The sequence below is a fragment of the Ranitomeya variabilis genome, chromosome 1 (assembly GCF_051348905.1).
Source record: "Ranitomeya variabilis isolate aRanVar5 chromosome 1, aRanVar5.hap1, whole genome shotgun sequence".
NCBI classification, from domain to species: Eukaryota; Metazoa; Chordata; class Amphibia; order Anura; family Dendrobatidae; genus Ranitomeya; species Ranitomeya variabilis.
In genome coordinates this window covers 789,899,858-789,923,846 of record NC_135232.1, presented here as the reverse complement: position 1 = coordinate 789,923,846, position 23,989 = coordinate 789,899,858, and the positions used below count along the sequence as shown (strand labels likewise).

General features: G+C 34.0%; 16 non-coding genes across 16 annotated transcripts; all 16 read right to left on the bottom strand.

Annotated features, from left to right (window-relative positions):
* Positions 1-670: 670 nt before the first annotated feature.
* TRNAR-UCU (transfer RNA arginine (anticodon UCU)) lies at positions 671-756 on the bottom strand. Its single transcript is given in 2 exon segments — positions 671-706; positions 720-756. It is a non-coding gene; the product is annotated as a tRNA-Arg (tRNA).
* A 1,326-nt stretch (positions 757-2,082) lies between these two features.
* TRNAR-UCU (transfer RNA arginine (anticodon UCU)) lies at positions 2,083-2,168 on the bottom strand. The gene is given in 2 exon segments: positions 2,083-2,118; positions 2,132-2,168. It is a non-coding gene; the product is annotated as a tRNA-Arg (tRNA).
* Positions 2,169-3,494: 1,326 nt separating this feature from the next.
* TRNAR-UCU (transfer RNA arginine (anticodon UCU)) lies at positions 3,495-3,580 on the bottom strand. The gene is given in 2 exon segments: positions 3,495-3,530; positions 3,544-3,580. It is a non-coding gene; the product is annotated as a tRNA-Arg (tRNA).
* Positions 3,581-4,906: 1,326 nt separating this feature from the next.
* TRNAR-UCU (transfer RNA arginine (anticodon UCU)) lies at positions 4,907-4,992 on the bottom strand. Its single transcript is given in 2 exon segments — positions 4,907-4,942; positions 4,956-4,992. It is a non-coding gene; the product is annotated as a tRNA-Arg (tRNA).
* A 1,326-nt stretch (positions 4,993-6,318) lies between these two features.
* TRNAR-UCU (transfer RNA arginine (anticodon UCU)) lies at positions 6,319-6,404 on the bottom strand. Its single transcript is given in 2 exon segments — positions 6,319-6,354; positions 6,368-6,404. It is a non-coding gene; the product is annotated as a tRNA-Arg (tRNA).
* A 1,324-nt stretch (positions 6,405-7,728) lies between these two features.
* TRNAR-UCU (transfer RNA arginine (anticodon UCU)) lies at positions 7,729-7,814 on the bottom strand. Its single transcript is given in 2 exon segments — positions 7,729-7,764; positions 7,778-7,814. It is a non-coding gene; the product is annotated as a tRNA-Arg (tRNA).
* A 1,326-nt stretch (positions 7,815-9,140) lies between these two features.
* Positions 9,141-9,238, bottom strand: TRNAR-UCU (transfer RNA arginine (anticodon UCU)). Its single transcript is given in 2 exon segments — positions 9,141-9,176; positions 9,190-9,238. It is a non-coding gene; the product is annotated as a tRNA-Arg (tRNA).
* Positions 9,239-10,564: 1,326 nt separating this feature from the next.
* TRNAR-UCU (transfer RNA arginine (anticodon UCU)) lies at positions 10,565-10,650 on the bottom strand. Its single transcript is given in 2 exon segments — positions 10,565-10,600; positions 10,614-10,650. It is a non-coding gene; the product is annotated as a tRNA-Arg (tRNA).
* Positions 10,651-11,976: 1,326 nt separating this feature from the next.
* On the bottom strand, positions 11,977-12,062 carry TRNAR-UCU (transfer RNA arginine (anticodon UCU)). The gene is given in 2 exon segments: positions 11,977-12,012; positions 12,026-12,062. It is a non-coding gene; the product is annotated as a tRNA-Arg (tRNA).
* A 1,324-nt stretch (positions 12,063-13,386) lies between these two features.
* Positions 13,387-13,472, bottom strand: TRNAR-UCU (transfer RNA arginine (anticodon UCU)). The gene is given in 2 exon segments: positions 13,387-13,422; positions 13,436-13,472. It is a non-coding gene; the product is annotated as a tRNA-Arg (tRNA).
* Positions 13,473-16,233: 2,761 nt separating this feature from the next.
* On the bottom strand, positions 16,234-16,319 carry TRNAR-UCU (transfer RNA arginine (anticodon UCU)). The gene is given in 2 exon segments: positions 16,234-16,269; positions 16,283-16,319. It is a non-coding gene; the product is annotated as a tRNA-Arg (tRNA).
* A 1,324-nt stretch (positions 16,320-17,643) lies between these two features.
* TRNAR-UCU (transfer RNA arginine (anticodon UCU)) lies at positions 17,644-17,729 on the bottom strand. The gene is given in 2 exon segments: positions 17,644-17,679; positions 17,693-17,729. It is a non-coding gene; the product is annotated as a tRNA-Arg (tRNA).
* Positions 17,730-19,055: 1,326 nt separating this feature from the next.
* TRNAR-UCU (transfer RNA arginine (anticodon UCU)) lies at positions 19,056-19,141 on the bottom strand. The gene is given in 2 exon segments: positions 19,056-19,091; positions 19,105-19,141. It is a non-coding gene; the product is annotated as a tRNA-Arg (tRNA).
* Positions 19,142-20,467: 1,326 nt separating this feature from the next.
* On the bottom strand, positions 20,468-20,553 carry TRNAR-UCU (transfer RNA arginine (anticodon UCU)). Its single transcript is given in 2 exon segments — positions 20,468-20,503; positions 20,517-20,553. It is a non-coding gene; the product is annotated as a tRNA-Arg (tRNA).
* Positions 20,554-21,879: 1,326 nt separating this feature from the next.
* Positions 21,880-21,965, bottom strand: TRNAR-UCU (transfer RNA arginine (anticodon UCU)). Its single transcript is given in 2 exon segments — positions 21,880-21,915; positions 21,929-21,965. It is a non-coding gene; the product is annotated as a tRNA-Arg (tRNA).
* A 1,326-nt stretch (positions 21,966-23,291) lies between these two features.
* On the bottom strand, positions 23,292-23,377 carry TRNAR-UCU (transfer RNA arginine (anticodon UCU)). The gene is given in 2 exon segments: positions 23,292-23,327; positions 23,341-23,377. It is a non-coding gene; the product is annotated as a tRNA-Arg (tRNA).
* Between the last annotated feature and the right edge of the window lie 612 nt (positions 23,378-23,989).

Sequence of the window (23,989 nt, the reverse complement as noted above, 5' to 3'; positions counted from 1 at the left end):
TGTACATTAATGGCCAAAAGATTTCAGACTGATACAAAATTTGGCTTTCACAAAGTTTACTGCTTCAGATTTTATAGTGGTAATTTGTGTTAACGCTAGATTATTATGAAAAGAGATCAGATGATTTGTCCAAAATTATAAACTAATTTCTTACCATAAAAATTAACTTAATAACAAAAAACTCATTTCCACTGAATTTCGGCTCTCCAAAAATTACCTGCTTACATGATTTCAGTGATCTCGTTAGCGAAGCAGAAAGTGTTTATGAGGACAAGGCAGCTGATATCACTCTGTTCTCATCTTTAAACTTATTTCGACACTTTTTAGCCAAAGAATGTCCACGTTTTGCATATCTTGTAAACACATACAAAAATGACTTTTAAAAAGGTTCAAATTAAAAAAAGAACTTGGGACTACTGAAAACAGGAAACAGAACACCAATCACTAGACAAACAATATGCAATAATTTATTGTGCCCTATATGCTATTGTTTGTGTCAATGAGCCTTTAGTATCTGCTCCTTCTACGTTCTTTGACAAGTTCAAACATAAATACGGCTTCTAATTTTCTCTAAATGTTAATATGGAGCGCAGATCTGATACATTTTTTTTCCTTTTTCATATTTCCAACAACTGAGACAAAGTATGAATGTCACACAAACTTTAAAATACGACTCTGGTGGGACTCGAACCCACAACCTTTGAATCACATCAGTTCCCTAGAAGTCCAATGCGCTATCCATTGCGCCACAGAGCCACAAGTCTCTTACTTGAAGTAGGTGTTTTGTCAAATCTAGATACTCAACATTTTCCTGATGACTGGATAACAGAAAGATTTCTTTTCTCTATGGAACTTTGCTTTTGTTTTCTTATTTGTAAAGGTAAAACTGATCAGAAAGAAAATACATATAATGTAAAAGGGAAAGATCTATTTCATACTAAAACTCATTACATGTACTTTTTTAGTCTTACATGCCAGGAGTTCATTATAAATTACTAACAGAGTTCCCTGTTGGTAAAATGTGGCACAGTAATGTATGCAAGACCACAAAAGGGGTTGATTTTGCTGGTTTCTGACTCTCAAGCTTTGATCTTTTTTACTTTCTACAGCTTCAATGCAGTAGCCTCTGACCCTTAGGAACTTAAGCCTAGAAAAATGGCTTGGAACATCAGTTTCGTTGTACGCTAATGGGACACTGGTTTGGGAAGGATATTAGTCAAAACAAAGGAAATAATTTTAGCCATATGATAAGACTATCAGAGAACATTTGTTTTAGTCCAAATAAATGCAGGGAAATTTTCTGGAGTGCTCCTGCTAGATATCCTGATTTTAGAAGTCAGCTATGCTTTTCTTTAGAAGTTTTTCCTTTCCTCATTTTTTCCTTTTACAGTTTTTCTAAAAATATCTAGGACTGTACATTAATGGCCAAAAGATTTCAGACTGATACAAAATTTGGCTTTCACAAAGTTTACTGCTTCAGATTTTATAGTGGTAATTTGTGTTAACGCTAGATTATTATGAAAAGAGATCAGATGATTTGTCCAAAATTATAAACTAATTTCTTACCATAAAAATTAACTTAATAACAAAAAACTCATTTCCACTGAATTTCGGCTCTCCAAAAATTACCTGCTTACATGATTTCAGTGATCTCGTTAGCGAAGCAGAAAGTGTTTATGAGGACAAGGCAGCTGATATCACTCTGTTCTCATCTTTAAACTTATTTCGACACTTTTTAGCCAAAGAATGTCCACGTTTTGCATATCTTGTAAACACATACAAAAATGACTTTTAAAAAGGTTCAAATTAAAAAAACAACTTGGGACTACTGAAAACAGGAAACAGAACACCAATCACTAGACAAACAATATGCAATAATTTATTGTGCCCTATATGCTATTGTTTGTGTCAATGAGCCTTTAGTATCTGCTCCTTCTACGTTCTTTGACAAGTTCAAACCTAAATACGGCTTCTAATTTTCTCTAAATGTTAATATGAAGCGCAGATCTGATACATTTTTTTTCCTTTTTCATATTTCCAACAACTGAGACAAAGTATGAATGTCACACAAACTTTAAAATATGACTCTAGTGGGACTCGAACCCACAACCTTTGAATCACATCAGTTCCCTAGAAGTCCAATGCGCTATCCATTGCGCCACAGAGCCACAAGTCTCTTACTTGAAGTAGGTGTTTTGTCAAATCTAGATACTCAACATGTTCCTGATGACTGGATAACAGAAAGATTTCTTTTCTCTATGGAACTTTGCTTTTGTTTTCTTATTTGTAAAGGTAAAACTGATCAGAAAGAAAATGCATATAATGTAAAAGGGAAAGATCTATTTCATACTAAAACTCATTACATGCACTTTTTTAGTCTTACATGCCAGGAGTTCATTATAAATTACTAACAGAGTTCCCTGTTGGTAAAATGTGGCACAGTAATGTATGCAAGACCACAAAAGGGGTTGATTTTGCTGGTTTCTGACTCTCAAGCTTTGATCTTTTTTACTTTCTACAGCTTCAATGCAGTAGCCACTGACCCTTAGGAACTTAAGCCTAGAAAAATGGCTTGGAACATCAGTTTCGTTGTACGCTAATGGGACACTGGTTTGGGAAGGATATTAGTCAAAACAAAGGAAATAATTTTAGCCATATGATAAGACTATCAGAGAACATTTGTTTTAGTCCAAATAAATGCAGGGAAATTTTCTGGAGTGCTCCTGCTAGATATCCTGATTTTAGAAGTCAGCTATGCTTTTCTTTAGAAGTTTTTCCTTTCCTCATTTTTTCCTTTTACAGTTTTTCTAAAAATATCTAGGACTGTACATTAATGGCCAAAAGATTTCAGACTGATACAAAATTTGGCTTTCACAAAGTTTACTGCTTCAGATTTTATAGTGGTAATTTGTGTTAACGCTAGATTATTATGAAAAGAGATCAGATGATTTGTCCAAAATTATAAACTAATTTCTTACCATAAAAATTAACTTAATAACAAAAAACTCATTTCCACTGAATTTCGGCTCTCCAAAAATTACCTGCTTACATGATTTCAGTGATCTCGTTAGCGAAGCAGAAAGTGTTTATGAGGACAAGGCAGCTGATATCACTCTGTTCTCATCTTTAAACTTATTTCGACACTTTTTAGCCAAAGAATGTCCACGTTTTGCATATCTTGTAAACACATACAAAAATGACTTTTAAAAAGGTTCAAATTAAAAAAAGAACTTGGGACTACTGAAAACAGGAAACAGAACACCAATCACTAGACAAACAATATGCAATAATTTATTGTGCCCTATATGCTATTGTTTGTGTCAATGAGCCTTTAGTATCTGCTCCTTCTACGTTCTTTGACAAGTTCAAACCTAAATACGGCTTCTAATTTTCTCTAAATGTTAATATGGAGCGCAGATCTGATACATTTTTTTTCCTTTTTCATATTTCCAACAACTGAGACAAAGTATGAATGTCACACAAACTTTAAAATACGACTCTGGTGGGACTCGAACCCACAACCTTTGAATCACATCAGTTCCCTAGAAGTCCAATGCGCTATCCATTGCGCCACAGAGCCACAAGTCTCTTACTTGAAGTAGGTGTTTTGTCAAATCTAGATACTCAACATTTTCCTGATGACTGGATAACAGAAAGATTTCTTTTCTCTATGGAACTTTGCTTTTGTTTTCTTATTTGTAAAGGTAAAACTGATCAGAAAGAAAATACATATAATGTAAAAGGGAAAGATCTATTTCATACTAAAACTCATTACATGTACTTTTTTAGTCTTACATGCCAGGAGTTCATTATAAATTACTAACAGAGTTCCCTGTTGGTAAAATGTGGCACAGTAATGTATGCAAGACCACAAAAGGGGTTGATTTTGCTGGTTTCTGACTCTCAAGCTTTGATCTTTTTTACTTTCTACAGCTTCAATGCAGTAGCCTCTGACCCTTAGGAACTTAAGCCTAGAAAAATGGCTTGGAACATCAGTTTCGTTGTACGCTAATGGGACACTGGTTTGGGAAGGATATTAGTCAAAACAAAGGAAATAATTTTAGCCATATGATAAGACTATCAGAGAACATTTGTTTTAGTCCAAATAAATGCAGGGAAATTTTCTGGAGTGCTCCTGCTAGATATCCTGATTTTAGAAGTCAGCTATGCTTTTCTTTAGAAGTTTTTCCTTTCCTCATTTTTTCCTTTTACAGTTTTTCTAAAAATATCTAGGACTGTACATTAATGGCCAAAAGATTTCAGACTGATACAAAATTTGGCTTTCACAAAGTTTACTGCTTCAGATTTTATAGTGGTAATTTGTGTTAACGCTAGATTATTATGAAAAGAGATCAGATGATTTGTCCAAAATTATAAACTAATTTCTTACCATAAAAATTAACTTAATAACAAAAAACTCATTTCCACTGAATTTCGGCTCTCCAAAAATTACCTGCTTACATGATTTCAGTGATCTCGTTAGCGAAGCAGAAAGTGTTTATGAGGACAAGGCAGCTGATATCACTCTGTTCTCATCTTTAAACTTATTTCGACACTTTTTAGCCAAAGAATGTCCACGTTTTGCATATCTTGTAAACACATACAAAAATGACTTTTAAAAAGGTTCAAATTAAAAAAACAACTTGGGACTACTGAAAACAGGAAACTGAACACCAATCACTAGACAAACAATATGCAATAATTTATTGTGCCCTATATGCTATTGTTTGTGTCAATGAGCCTTTTGTTTCTGCTCCTTCTACGTTCTTTGACAAGTTCAAACCTAAATACGGCTTCTAATTTTCTCTAAATGTTAATATGAAGCGCAGATCTGATACATTTTTTTTCCTTTTTCATATTTCCAACAACTGAGACAAAGTATGAATGTCACACAAACTTTAAAATATGACTCTAGTGGGACTCGAACCCACAACCTTTGAATCACATCAGTTCCCTAGAAGTCCAATGCGCTATCCATTGCGCCACAGAGCCACAAGTCTCTTACTTGAAGTAGGTGTTTTGTCAAATCTAGATACTCAACATGTTCCTGATGACTGGATAACAGAAAGATTTCTTTTCTCTATGGAACTTTGCTTTTGTTTTCTTATTTGTAAAGGTAAAACTGATCAGAAAGAAAATGCATATAATGTAAAAGGGAAAGATCTATTTCATACTAAAACTCATTACATGCACTTTTTTAGTCTTACATGCCAGGAGTTCATTATAAATTACTAACAGAGTTCCCTGTTGGTAAAATGTGGCACAGTAATGTATGCAAGACCACAAAAGGGGTTGATTTTGCTGGTTTCTGACTCTCAAGCTTTGATCTTTTTTACTTTCTACAGCTTCAATGCAGTAGCCACTGACCCTTAGGAACTTAAGCCTAGAAAAATGGCTTGGAACATCAGTTTCGTTGTACGCTAATGGGACACTGGTTTGGGAAGGATATTAGTCAAAACAAAGGAAATAATTTTAGCCATATGATAAGACTATCAGAGAACATTTGTTTTAGTCCAAATAAATGCAGGGAAATTTTCTGGAGTGCTCCTGCTAGATATCCTGATTTTAGAAGTCAGCTATGCTTTTCTTTAGAAGTTTTTCCTTTCCTCATTTTTTCCTTTTACAGTTTTTCTAAAAATATCTAGGACTGTACATTAATGGCCAAAAGATTTCAGACTGATACAAAATTTGGCTTTCACAAAGTTTACTGCTTCAGATTTTATAGTGGTAATTTGTGTTAACGCTAGATTATTATGAAAAGAGATCAGATGATTTGTCCAAAATTATAAACTAATTTCTTACCATAAAAATTAACTTAATAACAAAAAACTCATTTCCACTGAATTTCGGCTCTCCAAAAATTACCTGCTTACATGATTTCAGTGATCTCGTTAGCGAAGCAGAAAGTGTTTATGAGGACAAGGCAGCTGATATCACTCTGTTCTCATCTTTAAACTTATTTCGACACTTTTTAGCCAAAGAATGTCCACGTTTTGCATATCTTGTAAACACATACAAAAATGACTTTTAAAAAGGTTCAAATTAAAAAAAGAACTTGGGACTACTGAAAACAGGAAACAGAACACCAATCACTAGACAAACAATATGCAATAATTTATTGTGCCCTATATGCTATTGTTTGTGTCAATGAGCCTTTAGTATCTGCTCCTTCTACGTTCTTTGACAAGTTCAAACCTAAATACGGCTTCTAATTTTCTCTAAATGTTAATATGGAGCGCAGATCTGATACATTTTTTTTCCTTTTTCATATTTCCAACAACTGAGACAAAGTATGAATGTCACACAAACTTTAAAATACGACTCTGGTGGGACTCGAACCCACAACCTTTGAATCACATCAGTTCCCTAGAAGTCCAATGCGCTATCCATTGCGCCACAGAGCCACAAGTCTCTTACTTGAAGTAGGTGTTTTGTCAAATCTAGATACTCAACATTTTCCTGATGACTGGATAACAGAAAGATTTCTTTTCTCTATGGAACTTTGCTTTTGTTTTCTTATTTGTAAAGGTAAAACTGATCAGAAAGAAAATACATATAATGTAAAAGGGAAAGATCTATTTCATACTAAAACTCATTACATGTACTTTTTTAGTCTTACATGCCAGGAGTTCATTATAAATTACTAACAGAGTTCCCTGTTGGTAAAATGTGGCACAGTAATGTATGCAAGACCACAAAAGGGGTTGATTTTGCTGGTTTCTGACTCTCAAGCTTTGATCTTTTTTACTTTCTACAGCTTCAATGCAGTAGCCTCTGACCCTTAGGAACTTAAGCCTAGAAAAATGGCTTGGAACATCAGTTTCGTTGTACGCTAATGGGACACTGGTTTGGGAAGGATATTAGTCAAAACAAAGGAAATAATTTTAGCCATATGATAAGACTATCAGAGAACATTTGTTTTAGTCCAAATAAATGCAGGGAAATTTTCTGGAGTGCTCCTGCTAGATATCCTGATTTTAGAAGTCAGCTATGCTTTTCTTTAGAAGTTTTTCCTTTCCTCATTTTTTCCTTTTACAGTTTTTCTAAAAATATCTAGGACTGTACATTAATGGCCAAAAGATTTCAGACTGATACAAAATTTGGCTTTCACAAAGTTTACTGCTTCAGATTTTATAGTGGTAATTTGTGTTAACGCTAGATTATTATGAAAAGAGATCAGATGATTTGTCCAAAATTATAAACTAATTTCTTACCATAAAAATTAACTTAATAACAAAAAACTCATTTCCACTGAATTTCGGCTCTCCAAAAATTACCTGCTTACATGATTTCAGTGATCTCGTTAGCGAAGCAGAAAGTGTTTATGAGGACAAGGCAGCTGATATCACTCTGTTCTCATCTTTAAACTTATTTCGACACTTTTTAGCCAAAGAATGTCCACGTTTTGCATATCTTGTAAACACATACAAAAATGACTTTTAAAAAGGTTCAAATTAAAAAAACAACTTGGGACTACTGAAAACAGGAAACTGAACACCAATCACTAGACAAACAATATGCAATAATTTATTGTGCCCTATATGCTATTGTTTGTCAATGAGCCTTTTGTTTCTGCTCCTTCTACGTTCTTTGACAAGTTCAAACCTAAATACGGCTTCTAATTTTCTCTAAATGTTAATATGAAGCGCAGATCTGATACATTTTTTTTCCTTTTTCATATTTCCAACAACTGAGACAAAGTATGAATGTCACACAAACTTTAAAATATGACTCTAGTGGGACTCGAACCCACAACCTTTGAATCACATCAGTTCCCTAGAAGTCCAATGCGCTATCCATTGCGCCACAGAGCCACAAGTCTCTTACTTGAAGTAGGTGTTTTGTCAAATCTAGATACTCAACATGTTCCTGATGACTGGATAACAGAAAGATTTCTTTTCTCTATGGAACTTTGCTTTTGTTTTCTTATTTGTAAAGGTAAAACTGATCAGAAAGAAAATGCATATAATGTAAAAGGGAAAGATCTATTTCATACTAAAACTCATTACATGCACTTTTTTAGTCTTACATGCCAGGAGTTCATTATAAATTACTAACAGAGTTCCCTGTTGGTAAAATGTGGCACAGTAATGTATGCAAGACCACAAAAGGGGTTGATTTTGCTGGTTTCTGACTCTCAAGCTTTGATCTTTTTTACTTTCTACAGCTTCAATGCAGTAGCCACTGACCCTTAGGAACTTAAGCCTAGAAAAATGGCTTGGAACATCAGTTTCGTTGTACGCTAATGGGACACTGGTTTGGGAAGGATATTAGTCAAAACAAAGGAAATAATTTTAGCCATATGATAAGACTATCAGAGAACATTTGTTTTAGTCCAAATAAATGCAGGGAAATTTTCTGGAGTGCTCCTGCTAGATATCCTGATTTTAGAAGTCAGCTATGCTTTTCTTTAGAAGTTTTTCCTTTCCTCATTTTTTCCTTTTACAGTTTTTCTAAAAATATCTAGGACTGTACATTAATGGCCAAAAGATTTCAGACTGATACAAAATTTGGCTTTCACAAAGTTTACTGCTTCAGATTTTATAGTGGTAATTTGTGTTAACGCTAGATTATTATGAAAAGAGATCAGATGATTTGTCCAAAATTATAAACTAATTTCTTACCATAAAAATTAACTTAATAACAAAAAACTCATTTCCACTGAATTTCGGCTCTCCAAAAATTACCTGCTTACATGATTTCAGTGATCTCGTTAGCGAAGCAGAAAGTGTTTATGAGGACAAGGCAGCTGATATCACTCTGTTCTCATCTTTAAACTTATTTCGACACTTTTTAGCCAAAGAATGTCCACGTTTTGCATATCTTGTAAACACATACAAAAATGACTTTTAAAAAGGTTCAAATTAAAAAAAGAACTTGGAACTACTGAAAACAGGAAACAGAACACCAATCACTAGACAAACAATATGCAATAATTTATTGTGCCCTATATGCTATTGTTTGTGTCAATGAGCCTTTAGTATCTGCTCCTTCTACGTTCTTTGACAAGTTCAAACCTAAATACGGCTTCTAATTTTCTCTAAATGTTAATATGAAGCGCAGATCTGATACATTTTTTTTCCTTTTTCATATTTCCAACAACTGAGACAAAGTATGAATGTCACACAAACTTTAAAATACGACTCTGGTGGGACTCGAACCCACAACCTTTGAATCACATAAGTTCCCTAGAAGTCCAATGCGCTATCCATTGCGCTATCCATTGCGCCACAGAGCCACAAGTCTCTTACTTGAAGTAGGTGTTTTGTCAAATCTAGATACTCAGCATTTTCCTGATGACTGGATAACAGAAAGATTTCTTTTCTCTATGGAACTTTGCTTTTGTTTTCTTATTTGTAAAGGTAAAACTGATCAGAAAGAAAATGCATATAATGTAAAAGGGAAAGATCTATTTCATACTAAAACTCATTACATGCACTTTTTTAGTCTTACATGCCAGGAGTTCATTATAAATTACTAACAGAGTTCCCTGTTGGTAAAATGTGGCACAGTAATGTATGCAAGACCACAAAAGGGGTTGATTTTGCTGGTTTCTGACTCTCAAGCTTTGATCTTTTTTACTTTCTACAGCTTCAATGCAGTAGCCTCTGACCCTTAGGAACTTAAGCCTAGAAAAATGGCTTGGAACATCAGTTTCGTTGTACGCTAATGGGACACTGGTTTGGGAAGGATATTAGTCAAAACAAAGGAAATAATTTTAGCCATATGATAAGACTATCAGAGAACATTTGTTTTAGTCCAAATAAATGCAGGGAAATTTTCTGGAGTGCTCCTGCTAGATATCCTGATTTTAGAAGTCAGCTATGCTTTTCTTTAGAAGTTTTTCCTTTCCTCATTTTTTCCTTTTACAGTTTTTCTAAAAATATCTAGGACTGTACATTAATGGCCAAAAGATTTCAGACTGATACAAAATTTGGCTTTCACAAAGTTTACTGCTTCAGATTTTATAGTGGTAATTTGTGTTAACGCTAGATTATTATGAAAAGAGATCAGATGATTTGTCCAAAATTATAAACTAATTTCTTACCATAAAAATTAACTTAATAACAAAAAACTCATTTCCACTGAATTTCGGCTCTCCAAAAATTACCTGCTTACATGATTTCAGTGATCTCGTTAGCGAAGCAGAAAGTGTTTATGAGGACAAGGCAGCTGATATCACTCTGTTCTCATCTTTAAACTTATTTCGACACTTTTTAGCCAAAGAATGTCCACGTTTTGCATATCTTGTAAACACATACAAAAATGACTTTTAAAAAGGTTCAAATTAAAAAAACAACTTGGGACTACTGAAAACAGGAAACTGAACACCAATCACTAGACAAACAATATGCAATAATTTATTGTGCCCTATATGCTATTGTTTGTGTCAATGAGCCTTTTGTTTCTGCTCCTTCTACGTTCTTTGACAAGTTCAAACCTAAATACGGCTTCTAATTTTCTCTAAATGTTAATATGAAGCGCAGATCTGATACATTTTTTTTCCTTTTTCATATTTCCAACAACTGAGACAAAGTATGAATGTCACACAAACTTTAAAATATGACTCTAGTGGGACTCGAACCCACAACCTTTGAATCACATCAGTTCCCTAGAAGTCCAATGCGCTATCCATTGCGCCACAGAGCCACAAGTCTCTTACTTGAAGTAGGTGTTTTGTCAAATCTAGATACTCAACATGTTCCTGATGACTGGATAACAGAAAGATTTCTTTTCTCTATGGAACTTTGCTTTTGTTTTCTTATTTGTAAAGGTAAAACTGATCAGAAAGAAAATGCATATAATGTAAAAGGGAAAGATCTATTTCATACTAAAACTCATTACATGCACTTTTTTAGTCTTACATGCCAGGAGTTCATTATAAATTACTAACAGAGTTCCCTGTTGGTAAAATGTGGCACAGTAATGTATGCAAGACCACAAAAGGGGTTGATTTTGCTGGTTTCTGACTCTCAAGCTTTGATCTTTTTTACTTTCTACAGCTTCAATGCAGTAGCCACTGACCCTTAGGAACTTAAGCCTAGAAAAATGGCTTGGAACATCAGTTTCGTTGTACGCTAATGGGACACTGGTTTGGGAAGGATATTAGTCAAAACAAAGGAAATAATTTTAGCCATATGATAAGACTATCAGAGAACATTTGTTTTAGTCCAAATAAATGCAGGGAAATTTTCTGGAGTGCTCCTGCTAGATATCCTGATTTTAGAAGTCAGCTATGCTTTTCTTTAGAAGTTTTTCCTTTCCTCATTTTTTCCTTTTACAGTTTTTCTAAAAATATCTAGGACTGTACATTAATGGCCAAAAGATTTCAGACTGATACAAAATTTGGCTTTCACAAAGTTTACTGCTTCAGATTTTATAGTGGTAATTTGTGTTAATGCTAGATTATTATGAAAAGAGATCAGATGATTTGTCCAAAATTATAAACTAATTTCTTACCATAAAAATTAACTTAATAACAAAAAACTCATTTCCACTGAATTTCGGCTCTCCAAAAATTACCTGCTTACATGATTTCAGTGATCTCGTTAGCGAAGCAGAAAGTGTTTATGAGGACAAGGCAGCTGATATCACTCTGTTCTCATCTTTAAACTTATTTCGACACTTTTTAGCCAAAGAATGTCCACGTTTTGCATATCTTGTAAACACATACAAAAATGACTTTTAAAAAGGTTCAAATTAAAAAAAGAACTTGGGACTACTGAAAACAGGAAACAGAACACCAATCACTAGACAAACAATATGCAATAATTTATTGTGCCCTATATGCTATTGTTTGTGTCAATGAGCCTTTAGTATCTGCTCCTTCTACGTTCTTTGACAAGTTCAAACCTAAATACGGCTTCTAATTTTCTCTAAATGTTAATATGGAGCGCAGATCTGATACATTTTTTTTCCTTTTTCATATTTCCAACAACTAAGACAAAGTATGAATGTCACACAAACTTTAAAATACGACTCTGGTGGGACTCGAACCCACAACCTTTGAATCACATCAGTTCCCTAGAAGTCCAATGCGCTATCCATTGCGCCACAGAGCCACAAGTCTCTTACTTGAAGTAGGTGTTTTGTCAAATCTAGATACTCAACATTTTCCTGATGACTGGATAACAGAAAGATTTCTTTTCTCTATGGAACTTTGCTTTTGTTTTCTTATTTGTAAAGGTAAAACTGATCAGAAAGAAAATACATATAATGTAAAAGGGAAAGATCTATTTCATACTAAAACTCATTACATGTACTTTTTTAGTCTTACATGCCAGGAGTTCATTATAAATTACTAACAGAGTTCCCTGTTGGTAAAATGTGGCACAGTAATGTATGCAAGACCACAAAAGGGGTTGATTTTGCTGGTTTCTGACTCTCAAGCTTTGATCTTTTTTACTTTCTACAGCTTCAATGCAGTAGCCTCTGACCCTTAGGAACTTAAGCCTAGAAAAATGGCTTGGAACATCAGTTTCGTTGTACGCTAATGGGACACTGGTTTGGGAAGGATATTAGTCAAAACAAAGGAAATAATTTTAGCCATATGATAAGACTATCAGAGAACATTTGTTTTAGTCCAAATAAATGCAGGGAAATTTTCTGGAGTGCTCCTGCTAGATATCCTGATTTTAGAAGTCAGCTATGCTTTTCTTTAGAAGTTTTTCCTTTCCTCATTTTTTCCTTTTACAGTTTTTCTAAAAATATCTAGGACTGTACATTAATGGCCAAAAGATTTCAGACTGATACAAAATTTGGCTTTCACAAAGTTTACTGCTTCAGATTTTATAGTGGTAATTTGTGTTAACGCTAGATTATTATGAAAAGAGATCAGATGATTTGTCCAAAATTATAAACTAATTTCTTACCATAAAAATTAACTTAATAACAAAAAACTCATTTCCACTGAATTTCGGCTCTCCAAAAATTACCTGCTTACATGATTTCAGTGATCTCGTTAGCGAAGCAGAAAGTGTTTATGAGGACAAGGCAGCTGATATCACTCTGTTCTCATCTTTAAACTTATTTCGACACTTTTTAGCCAAAGAATGTCCACGTTTTGCATATCTTGTAAACACATACAAAAATGACTTTTAAAAAGGTTCAAATTAAAAAAACAACTTGGGACTACTGAAAACAGGAAACTGAACACCAATCACTAGACAAACAATATGCAATAATTTATTGTGCCCTATATGCTATTGTTTGTCAATGAGCCTTTTGTTTCTGCTCCTTCTACGTTCTTTGACAAGTTCAAACCTAAATACGGCTTCTAATTTTCTCTAAATGTTAATATGAAGCGCAGATCTGATACATTTTTTTTCCTTTTTCATATTTCCAACAACTGAGACAAAGTATGAATGTCACACAAACTTTAAAATATGACTCTAGTGGGACTCGAACCCACAACCTTTGAATCACATCAGTTCCCTAGAAGTCCAATGCGCTATCCATTGCGCCACAGAGCCACAAGTCTCTTACTTGAAGTAGGTGTTTTGTCAAATCTAGATACTCAACATGTTCCTGATGACTGGATAACAGAAAGATTTCTTTTCTCTATGGAACTTTGCTTTTGTTTTCTTATTTGTAAAGGTAAAACTGATCAGAAAGAAAATGCATATAATGTAAAAGGGAAAGATCTATTTCATACTAAAACTCATTACATGCACTTTTTTAGTCTTACATGCCAGGAGTTCATTATAAATTACTAACAGAGTTCCCTGTTGGTAAAATGTGGCACAGTAATGTATGCAAGACCACAAAAGGGGTTGATTTTGCTGGTTTCTGACTCTCAAGCTTTGATCTTTTTTACTTTCTACAGCTTCAATGCAGTAGCCACTGACCCTTAGGAACTTAAGCCTAGAAAAATGGCTTGGAACATCAGTTTCGTTGTACGCTAATGGGACACTGGTTTGGGAAGGATATTAGTCAAAACAAAGGAAATAATTTTAGCCATATGATAAGACTATCAGAGAACATTTGTTTTAGTCCAAATAAATGCAGGGAAATTTTCTGGAGTGCTCCTGCTAGATATCCTGATTTTAGAAGTCAGCTATGCTTTTCTTTAGAAGTTTTTCCTTTCCTCATTTTTTCCTTTTACAGTTTTTCTAAAAATATCTAGGACTGTACATTAATGGCCAAAAGATTTCAGACTGATACAAAATTTGGCTTTCACAAAGTTTACTGCTTCAGATTTTATAGTGGTAATTTGTGTTAACGCTAGATTATTATGAAAAGAGATCAGATGATTTGTCCAAAATTATAAACTAATTTCTTACCATAAAAATTAACTTAATAACAAAAAACTCATTTCCACTGAATTTCGGCTCTCCAAAAATTACCTGCTTACATGATTTCAGTGATCTCGTTAGCGAAGCAGAAAGTGTTTATGAGGACAAGGCAGCTGATATCACTCTGTTCTCATCTTTAAACTTATTTCGACACTTTTTAGCCAAAGAATGTCCACGTTTTGCATATCTTGTAAACACATACAAAAATGACTTTTAAAAGGTTCAAATTAAAAAAAGAACTTGGAACTACTGAAAACAGGAAACAGAACACCAATCACTAGACAAACAATATGCAATAATTTATTGTGCCCTATATGCTATTGTTTGTGTCAATGAGCCTTTAGTATCTGCTCCTTCTACGTTCTTTGACAAGTTCAAACCTAAATACGGCTTCTAATTTTCTCTAAATGTTAATATGAAGCGCAGATCTGATACATTTTTTTTCCTTTTTCATATTTCCAACAACTGAGACAAAGTATGAATGTCACACAAACTTTAAAATACGACTCTGGTGGGACACGAACCCACAACCTTTGAATCACATCAGTTCCCTAGAAGTCCAATGCGCTATCCATTGCGCTATCCATTGCGCTATCCATTGCGCCACAGAGCCACAAGTCTCTTACTTGAAGTAGGTGTTTTGTCAAATCTAGATACTCAGCATTTTCCTGATGACTGGATAACAGAAAGATTTCTTTTCTCTATGGAACTTTGCTTTTGTTTTCTTATTTGTAAAGGTAAAACTGATCAGAAAGAAAATGCATATAATGTAAAAGGGAAAGATCTATTTCATACTAAAACTCATTACATGCACTTTTTTAGTCTTACATGCCAGGAGTTCATTATAAATTACTAACAGAGTTCCCTGTTGGTAAAATGTGGCACAGTAATGTATGCAAGACCACAAAAGGGGTTGATTTTGCTGGTTTCTGACTCTCAAGCTTTGATCTTTTTTACTTTCTACAGCTTCAATGCAGTAGCCTCTGACCCTTAGGAACTTAAGCCTAGAAAAATGGCTTGGAACATCAGTTTCGTTGTACGCTAATGGGACACTGGTTTGGGAAGGATATTAGTCAAAACAAAGGAAATAATTTTAGCCATATGATAAGACTATCAGAGAATATTTGTTTTAGTCCAAATAAATGCAGGGAAATTTTCTGGAGTGCTCCTGCTAGATATCCTGATTTTAGAAGTCAGCTATGCTTTTCTTTAGAAGTTTTTCCTTTCCTCATTTTTTCCTTTTACAGTTTTTCTAAAAATATCTAGGACTGTACATTAATGGCCAAAAGATTTCAGACTGATACAAAATTTGGCTTTCACAAAGTTTACTGCTTCAGATTTTATAGTGGTAATTTGTGTTAACGCTAGATTATTATGAAAAGAGATCAGATGATTTGTCCAAAATTATAAACTAATTTCTTACCATAAAAATTAACTTAATAACAAAAAACTCATTTCCACTGAATTTCGGCTCTCCAAAAATTACCTGCTTACATGATTTCAGTGATCTCGTTAGCGAAGCAGAAAGTGTTTATGAGGACAAGGCAGCTGATATCACTCTGTTCTCATCTTTAAACTTATTTCGACACTTTTTAGCCAAAGAATGTCCACGTTTTGCATATCTTGTAAACACATACAAAAATGACTTTTAAAAAGGTTCAAATTAAAAAAAGAACTTGGGACTACTGAAAACAGGAAACAGAACACCAATCACTAGACAAACAATATGCAATAATTTATTGTGCCCTATATGCTATTGTTTGTGTCAATGAGCCTTTAGTATCTGCTCCTTCTACGTTCTTTGACAAGTTCAAACCTAAATACGGCTTCTAATTTTCTCTAAATGTTAATATGGAGCGCAGATCTGATACATTTTTTTTCCTTTTTCATATTTCCAACAACTAAGACAAAGTATGAATGTCACACAAACTTTAAAATACGACTCTGGTGGGACTCGAACCCACAACCTTTGAATCACATCAGTTCCCTAGAAGTCCAATGCGCTATCCATTGCGCCACAGAGCCACAAGTCTCTTACTTGAAGTAGGTGTTTTGTCAAATCTAGATACTCAACATTTTCCTGATGACTGGATAACAGAAAGATTTCTTTTCTCTATGGAACTTTGCTTTTGTTTTCTTATTTGTAAAGGTAAAACTGATCAGAAAGAAAATACATATAATGTAAAAGGGAAAGATCTATTTCATACTAAAACTCATTACATGTACTTTTTTAGTCTTACATGCCAGGAGTTCATTATAAATTACTAACAGAGTTCCCTGTTGGTAAAATGTGGCACAGTAATGTATGCAAGACCACAAAAGGGGTTGATTTTGCTGGTTTCTGACTCTCAAGCTTTGATCTTTTTTACTTTCTACAGCTTCAATGCAGTAGCCTCTGACCCTTAGGAACTTAAGCCTAGAAAAATGGCTTGGAACATCAGTTTCGTTGTACGCTAATGGGACACTGGTTTGGGAAGGATATTAGTCAAAACAAAGGAAATAATTTTAGCCATATGATAAGACTATCAGAGAACATTTGTTTTAGTCCAAATAAATGCAGGGAAATTTTCTGGAGTGCTCCTGCTAGATATCCTGATTTTAGAAGTCAGCTATGCTTTTCTTTAGAAGTTTTTCCTTTCCTCATTTTTTCCTTTTACAGTTTTTCTAAAAATATCTAGGACTGTACATTAATGGCCAAAAGATTTCAGACTGATACAAAATTTGGCTTTCACAAAGTTTACTGCTTCAGATTTTATAGTGGTAATTTGTGTTAACGCTAGATTATTATGAAAAGAGATCAGATGATTTGTCCAAAATTATAAACTAATTTCTTACCATAAAAATTAACTTAATAACAAAAAACTCATTTCCACTGAATTTCGGCTCTCCAAAAATTACCTGCTTACATGATTTCAGTGATCTCGTTAGCGAAGCAGAAAGTGTTTATGAGGACAAGGCAGCTGATATCACTCTGTTCTCATCTTTAAACTTATTTCGACACTTTTTAGCCAAAGAATGTCCACGTTTTGCATATCTTGTAAACACATACAAAAATGACTTTTAAAAAGGTTCAAATTAAAAAAACAACTTGGGACTACTGAAAACAGGAAACTGAACACCAATCACTAGACAAACAATATGCAATAATTTATTGTGCCCTATATGCTATTGTTTGTCAATGAGCCTTTTGTTTCTGCTCCTTCTACGTTCTTTGACAAGTTCAAACCTAAATACGGCTTCTAATTTTCTCTAAATGTTAATATGAAGCGCAGATCTGATACATTTTTTTTCCTTTTTCATATTTCCAACAACTGAGACAAAGTATGAATGTCACACAAACTTTAAAATATGACTCTAGTGGGACTCGAACCCACAACCTTTGAATCACATCAGTTCCCTAGAAGTCCAATGCGCTATCCATTGCGCCACAGAGCCACAAGTCTCTTACTTGAAGTAGGTGTTTTGTCAAATCTAGATACTCAACATGTTCCTGATGACTGGATAACAGAAAGATTTCTTTTCTCTATGGAACTTTGCTTTTGTTTTCTTATTTGTAAAGGTAAAACTGATCAGAAAGAAAATGCATATAATGTAAAAGGGAAAGATCTATTTCATACTAAAACTCATTACATGCACTTTTTTAGTCTTACATGCCAGGAGTTCATTATAAATTACTAACAGAGTTCCCTGTTGGTAAAATGTGGCACAGTAATGTATGCAAGACCACAAAAGGGGTTGATTTTGCTGGTTTCTGACTCTCAAGCTTTGATCTTTTTTACTTTCTACAGCTTCAATGCAGTAGCCACTGACCCTTAGGAACTTAAGCCTAGAAAAATGGCTTGGAACATCAGTTTCGTTGTACGCTAATGGGACACTGGTTTGGGAAGGATATTAGTCAAAACAAAGGAAATAATTTTAGCCATATGATAAGACTATCAGAGAACATTTGTTTTAGTCCAAATAAATGCAGGGAAATTTTCTGGAGTGCTCCTGCTAGATATCCTGATTTTAGAAGTCAGCTATGCTTTTCTTTAGAAGTTTTTCCTTTCCTCATTTTTTCCTTTTACAGTTTTTCTAAAAATATCTAGGACTGTACATTAATGGCCAAAAGATTTCAGACTGATACAAAATTTGGCTTTCACAAAGTTTACTGCTTCAGATTTTATAGTGGTAATTTGTGTTAATGCTAGATTATTATGAAAAGAGATCAGATGATTTGTCCAAAATTATAAACTAATTTCTTACCATAAAAATTAACTTAATAACAAAAAACTCATTTCCACTGAATTTCGGCTCTCCAAAAATTACCTGCTTACATGATTTCAGTGATCTCGTTAGCGAAGCAGAAAGTGTTTATGAGGACAAGGCAGCTGATATCACTCTGTTCTCATCTTTAAACTTATTTCGACACTTTTTAGCCAAAGAATGTCCACGTTTTGCATATCTTGTAAACACATACAAAAATGACTTTTAAAAAGGTTCAAATTAAAAAAAGAACTTGGGACTACTGAAAACAGGAAACAGAACACCAATCACTAGACAAACAATATGCAATAATTTATTGTGCCCTATATGCTATTGTTTGTGTCAATGAGCCTTTAGTATCTGCTCCTTCTACGTTCTTTGACAAGTTCAAACCTAAATACGGCTTCTAATTTTCTCTAAATGTTAATATGGAGCGCAGATCTGATACATTTTTTTTCCTTTTTCATATTTCCAACAACTAAGACAAAGTATGAATGTCACACAAACTTTAAAATACGACTCTGGTGGGACTCGAACCCACAACCTTTGAATCACATCAGTTCCCTAGAAGTCCAATGCGCTATCCATTGCGCCACAGAGCCACAAGTCTCTTACTTGAAGTAGGTGTTTTGTCAAATCTAGATACTCAACATTTTCCTGATGACTGGATAACAGAAAGATTTCTTTTCTCTATGGAACTTTGCTTTTGTTTTCTTATTTGTAAAGGTAAAACTGATCAGAAAGAAAATACATATAATGTAAAAGGGAAAGATCTATTTCATACTAAAACTCATTACATGTACTTTTTTAGTCTTACATGCCAGGAGTTCATTATAAATTACTAACAGAGTTCCCTGTTGGTAAAATGTGGCACAGTAATGTATGCAAGACCACAAAAGGGGTTGATTTTGCTGGTTTCTGACTCTCAAGCTTTGATCTTTTTTACTTTCTACAGCTTCAATGCAGTAGCCTCTGACCCTTAGGAACTTAAGCCTAGAAAAATGGCTTGGAACATCAGTTTCGTTGTACGCTAATGGGACACTGGTTTGGGAAGGATATTAGTCAAAACAAAGGAAATAATTTTAGCCATATGATAAGACTATCAGAGAACATTTGTTTTAGTCCAAATAAATGCAGGGAAATTTTCTGGAGTGCTCCTGCTAGATATCCTGATTTTAGAAGTCAGCTATGCTTTTCTTTAGAAGTTTTTCCTTTCCTCATTTTTTCCTTTTACAGTTTTTCTAAAAATATCTAGGACTGTACATTAATGGCCAAAAGATTTCAGACTGATACAAAATTTGGCTTTCACAAAGTTTACTGCTTCAGATTTTATAGTGGTAATTTGTGTTAACGCTAGATTATTATGAAAAGAGATCAGATGATTTGTCCAAAATTATAAACTAATTTCTTACCATAAAAATTAACTTAATAACAAAAAACTCATTTCCACTGAATTTCGGCTCTCCAAAAATTACCTGCTTACATGATTTCAGTGATCTCGTTAGCGAAGCAGAAAGTGTTTATGAGGACAAGGCAGCTGATATCACTCTGTTCTCATCTTTAAACTTATTTCGACACTTTTTAGCCAAAGAATGTCCACGTTTTGCATATCTTGTAAACACATACAAAAATGACTTTTAAAAAGGTTCAAATTAAAAAAACAACTTGGGACTACTGAAAACAGGAAACTGAACACCAATCACTAGACAAACAATATGCAATAATTTATTGTGCCCTATATGCTATTGTTTGTGTCAATGAGCCTTTTGTTTCTGCTCCTTCTACGTTCTTTGACAAGTTCAAACCTAAATACGGCTTCTAATTTTCTCTAAATGTTAATATGAAGCGCAGATCTGATACATTTTTTTTCCTTTTTCATATTTCCAACAACTGAGACAAAGTATGAATGTCACACAAACTTTAAAATATGACTCTAGTGGGACTCGAACCCACAACCTTTGAATCACATCAGTTCCCTAGAAGTCCAATGCGCTATCCATTGCGCCACAGAGCCACAAGTCTCTTACTTGAAGTAGGTGTTTTGTCAAATCTAGATACTCAACATGTTCCTGATGACTGGATAACAGAAAGATTTCTTTTCTCTATGGAACTTTGCTTTTGTTTTCTTATTTGTAAAGGTAAAACTGATCAGAAAGAAAATGCATATAATGTAAAAGGGAAAGATCTATTTCATACTAAAACTCATTACATGCACTTTTTTAGTCTTACATGCCAGGAGTTCATTATAAATTACTAACAGAGTTCCCTGTTGGTAAAATGTGGCACAGTAATGTATGCAAGACCACAAAAGGGGTTGATTTTGCTGGTTTCTGACTCTCAAGCTTTGATCTTTTTTACTTTCTACAGCTTCAATGCAGTAGCCACTGACCCTTAGGAACTTAAGCCTAGAAAAATGGCTTGGAACATCAGTTTCGTTGTACGCTAATGGGACACTGGTTTGGGAAGGATATTAGTCAAAACAAAGGAAATAATTTTAGCCATATGATAAGACTATCAGAGAACATTTGTTTTAGTCCAAATAAATGCAGGGAAATTTTCTGGAGTGCTCCTGCTAGATATCCTGATTTTAGAAGTCAGCTATGCTTTTCTTTAGAAGTTTTTCCTTTCCTCATTTTTTCCTTTTACAGTTTTTCTAAAAATATCTAGGACTGTACATTAATGGCCAAAAGATTTCAGACTGATACAAAATTTGGCTTTCACAAAGTTTACTGCTTCAGATTTTATAGTGGTAATTTGTGTTAATGCTAGATTATTATGAAAAGAGATCAGATGATTTGTCCAAAATTATAAACTAATTTCTTACCATAAAAATTAACTTAATAACAAAAAACTCATTTCCACTGAATTTCGGCTCTCCAAAAATTACCTGCTTACATGATTTCAGTGATCTCGTTAGCGAAGCAGAAAGTGTTTATGAGGACAAGGCAGCTGATATCACTCTGTTCTCATCTTTAAACTTATTTCGACACTTTTTAGCCAAAGAATGTCCACGTTTTGCATATCTTGTAAACACATACAAAAATGACTTTTAAAAAGGTTCAAATTAAAAAAAGAACTTGGGACTACTGAAAACAGGAAACAGAACACCAATCACTAGACAAACAATATGCAATAATTTATTGTGCCCTATATGCTATTGTTTGTGTCAATGAGCCTTTAGTATCTGCTCCTTCTACGTTCTTTGACAAGTTCAAACCTAAATACGGCTTCTAATTTTCTCTAAATGTTAATATGGAGCGCAGATCTGATACATTTTTTTTCCTTTTTCATATTTCCAACAACTAAGACAAAGTATGAATGTCACACAAACTTTAAAATACGACTCTGGTGGGACTCGAACCCACAACCTTTGAATCACATCAGTTCCCTAGAAGTCCAATGCGCTATCCATTGCGCCACAGAGCCACAAGTCTCTTACTTGAAGTAGGTGTTTTGTCAAATCTAGATACTCAACATTTTCCTGATGACTGGATAACAGAAAGATTTCTTTTCTCTATGGAACTTTGCTTTTGTTTTCTTATTTGTAAAGGTAAAACTGATCAGAAAGAAAATACATATAATGTAAAAGGGAAAGATCTATTTCATACTAAAACTCATTACATGTACTTTTTTAGTCTTACATGCCAGGAGTTCATTATAAATTACTAACAGAGTTCCCTGTTGGTAAAATGTGGCACAGTAATGTATGCAAGACCACAAAAGGGGTTGATTTTGCTGGTTTCTGACTCTCAAGCTTTGATCTTTTTTACTTTCTACAGCTTCAATGCAGTAGCCTCTGACCCTTAGGAACTTAAGCCTAGAAAAATGGCTTGGAACATCAGTTTCGTTGTACGCTAATGGGACACTGGTTTGGGAAGGATATTAGTCAAAACAAAGGAAATAATTTTAGCCATATGATAAGACTATCAGAGAACATTTGTTTTAGTCCAAATAAATGCAGGGAAATTTTCTGGAGTGCTCCTGCTAGATATCCTGATTTTAGAAGTCAGCTATGCTTTTCTTTAGAAGTTTTTCCTTTCCTCATTTTTTCCTTTTACAGTTTTTCTAAAAATATCTAGGACTGTACATTAATGGCCAAAAGATTTCAGACTGATACAAAATTTGGCTTTCACAAAGTTTACTGCTTCAGATTTTATAGTGGTAATTTGTGTTAACGCTAGATTATTATGAAAAGAGATCAGATGATTTGTCCAAAATTATAAACTAATTTCTTACCATAAAAATTAACTTAATAACAAAAAACTCATTTCCACTGAATTTCGGCTCTCCAAAAATTACCTGCTTACATGATTTCAGTGATCTCGTTAGCGAAGCAGAAAGTGTTTATGAGGACAAGGCAGCTGATATCACTCTGTTCTCATCTTTAAACTTATTTCGACACTTTTTAGCCAAAGAATGTCCACGTTTTGCATATCTTGTAAACACATACAAAAATGACTTTTAAAAAGGTTCAAATTAAAAAAACAACTTGGGACTACTGAAAACAGGAAACTGAACACCAATCACTAGACAAACAATATGCAATAATTTATTGTGCCCTATATGCTATTGTTTGTGTCAATGAGCCTTTTGTTTCTGCTCCTTCTACGTTCTTTGACAAGTTCAAACCTAAATACGGCTTCTAATTTTCTCTAAATGTTAATATGAAGCGCAGATCTGATACATTTTTTTTCCTTTTTCATATTTCCAACAACTGAGACAAAGTATGAATGTCACACAAACTTTAAAATATGACTCTAGTGGGACTCGAACCCACAACCTTTGAATCACATCAGTTCCCTAGAAGTCCAATGCGCTATCCATTGCGCCACAGAGCCACAAGTCTCTTACTTGAAGTAGGTGTTTTGTCAAATCTAGATACTCAACATGTTCCTGATGACTGGATAACAGAAAGATTTCTTTTCTCTATGGAACTTTGCTTTTGTTTTCTTATTTGTAAAGGTAAAACTGATCAGAAAGAAAATGCATATAATGTAAAAGGGAAAGATCTATTTCATACTAAAACTCATTACATGCACTTTTTTAGTCTTACATGCCAGGAGTTCATTATAAATTACTAACAGAGTTCCCTGTTGGTAAAATGTGGCACAGTAATGTATGCAAGACCACAAAAGGGGTTGATTTTGCTGGTTTCTGACTCTCAAGCTTTGATCTTTTTTACTTTCTACAGCTTCAATGCAGTAGCCACTGACCCTTAGGAACTTAAGCCTAGAAAAATGGCTTGGAACATCAGTTTCGTTGTACGCTAATGGGACACTGGTTTGGGAAGGATATTAGTCAAAACAAAGGAAATAATTTTAGCCATATGATAAGACTATCAGAGAACATTTGTTTTAGTCCAAATAAATGCAGGGAAATTTTCTGGAGTGCTCCTGCTAGATATCCTGATTTTAGAAGTCAGCTATGCTTTTCTTTAGAAGTTTTTCCTT